The sequence below is a fragment of the Anopheles darlingi genome, chromosome 3, assembly GCF_943734745.1.
Source record: "Anopheles darlingi chromosome 3, idAnoDarlMG_H_01, whole genome shotgun sequence".
NCBI lineage: Eukaryota > Metazoa > Arthropoda > Insecta > Diptera > Culicidae > Anopheles > Anopheles darlingi.
Window position 1 is genome coordinate 3,537,501 of NC_064875.1, and position 2,500 is coordinate 3,540,000.

Sequence of the window (2,500 nt, forward strand, 5' to 3'; positions counted from 1 at the left end):
CACGTCTTCTTATCCAGATTGTTCTCTCTAAGTTGTCGCCTCTATGCAACTTGCACTCATTTGTACACACCTCGAGTGGCGAAACTAGTTGAAACGAAGTTAGTCAGTACCAGCGCGATCACCTCCGTAACAGCAGACCATCTTGGCGGAACGATTATATCAGTCCAATGACTGCGGGGAAACCCTTCGTCTTCCCTTCAATCTCGTATGTAAATCGTTTTGTAAAAGTGAACAAAACGGGCGAATTCCTACGGCATCAACTCCTTCCCCTTGCAGAGCTGTTCGCGTTTAAGTTTGAGCCAATCAATTAGTGATGGCCACATAACGTGTTAAGGCTTCTCTAACCATCATCCTCCTTAGCCCCTAAGGTGCATTAGCCACACGGGGTGTGGGGTAAGTGAAACGCTTGTCGACGATAGACTTCGTTCGATATGCGCACGTAATGTCTAATTTCGAAATGGTTCGTACCAGCCTCGGACGACCTCTGGTGTTCGCCTAGCCCTACAGAAACAAAAACAGAGCACAGATTGGCAAATTCATTTCACCCATCACACCCTTTAGCACAATTGACGTACCTCCTCTTTCGAAAGCCGTCCCTCCCTGGTCGCGTCTGCTTTCGCAATGTAATTTCTAATTTATGCCGCCCTCTTCGGTGTTAGTCGAGACGAAAGGGAGGTCCTTCATTAGCCACAGTAGCGCTTGCTGGCGGGGCCAGTGCCTTATGGTTTTTTGATCCCTCGGGTACACGGTTATTCCATTACGACGAGTGTAACGATGCGTCTCTAAACGGAATTGCTTGATGGCTAAAGATAAAAAAATAAAACATTGAAATGTTACATGCCACGTAATCGGTCAGCTGATCAGCGGCGTATGATCGATAACACCAAACCTGCCACAACACGCATACACGATCGTGAACGAATGTGTGATATCCAAATTCCAATGCAGTAGCGGCAGTAGCTATCAATACATCCAACAGAAGGAGTCGAAACATAGAAACATAACGTGAACATGATAGTGGCGTGATAATGGATAATGAAGACATTGAATACGCCATGGCTAGTCGGCTATTAAGTAGCAAACCTCGCATGATAGTGCATGATAGATAAACAGCCACTAGGGCAGCCGTGTCGATGTACACTGCATGATGTGATCCTCCCCAGCATTCCTTCTTCTTACCCGTCTTCATGCATGAAATCAATTTACCATTTCCACTAGCTCATTTGGATATCGCAAAGCAGAAAACCGGGTCTAGGAGTTAGCCATAACCGGAACCGGTGATCGGACGATCTAGCGCGATCCTCTGGACTGGACTCGTTCGGATTCCAACCGCTGTATGATTTATGATTGACACTTTACCCGATCGAGTTCGACGGAGTGCGTTGCATTTGGCATTCGATTAGATCCCTTACTAATTTCGGCACGAGGTTGTTGTCCCCTGCGCTTGCGTAAGACCGCTGACGACACTGACACAGTCTTTGGGAAGGCTTTTTCAAGAGCAAGGTCTGACGACGGCATCCAAAACGGGTCCACCAACGACGACGACAACAACTTTCAGTTCTTTGCGTTTCCGAACCGCGCTATTTCTTCCAAGCGAGGCTGTGGTCCCGCGTGGGGAGATTGATGGACATGCCAGGCCGGCTCGCGCTAGATTAGCAGATCACCTCATTTGCTTACGCTCAAACTTCTCAAAGGCGTACATCGCTTTTATCGATCGCTTCAGGCATCGGTCCAACATTAATCTTTGGGCATCAACGAGACCCCCACACGCGCCCTCCGTGCAATAGGGATGATGTGACAAATTGCACCACACATCAGAGGTTTGGATTCCGGATCATTCGTAACCTACGCATCATCCTAGATATGAGGATCGTGAGCTGCGGCTCGTGAGATCGCTGTTGAAGGGCAAATACCTTCTAGTCCACAACGTGGGGAGGAGGAGGAGCCCTTAATAGTCGCGAGTTGGCCATAATGTGATGCTATCGTCGAAGGATTTGATATTTTTATTTTTAAAAAAAACACGAAATGTCGTCGGCCATCAATCTCTGGCCAGTGACGACGCCATCAGCAGCAGGAGCAGACAGGGCGTGCGTCGGTAGGTAGCGCGAAAGGCTAATGAGAAACCATTCAGAGCCCATCCGTTTGTCACAGCGTCTGCCACAGGGTGTACGCCACGCGAGACGAGCTCGCCTACGTATGATCGGTCTAGCATGGTCAGAACCAGCGAGAGATGATGGTACGAAACGGAAGCCCCGTGAAGACGCTAGACGCGCTAGAGTGTATCTGTGCTCTTTTCTACCTACGCAAACCAGATGGCGCAAGTTGAGTGGCCATTCCAGTGTCGTAGAAGCCGCGGCAGTAATCATCTTGTCGTGATGATAAACAACTAAATCGCTAAACCCCCCGAGTGCTTGGTGGAGGAAGGTAGCGATGGCGCTGGCGAGTCAGTCACTAACCCTACAAGAAGCCCGCCAACACGCACGCGACCAACCGATCGATT

At 49.2% G+C, this 2,500-nt stretch overlaps 1 protein-coding gene across 11 annotated transcripts in view; it reads left to right on the forward strand.

Moving 5' to 3' along the window:
* The window catches only part of LOC125953327 (disco-interacting protein 2), a 105,582-nt gene that overhangs the window by 91,482 nt on the left and 11,600 nt on the right, over positions 1-2,500 (forward strand). The gene's annotated exons all lie outside the window — the stretch shown is intronic.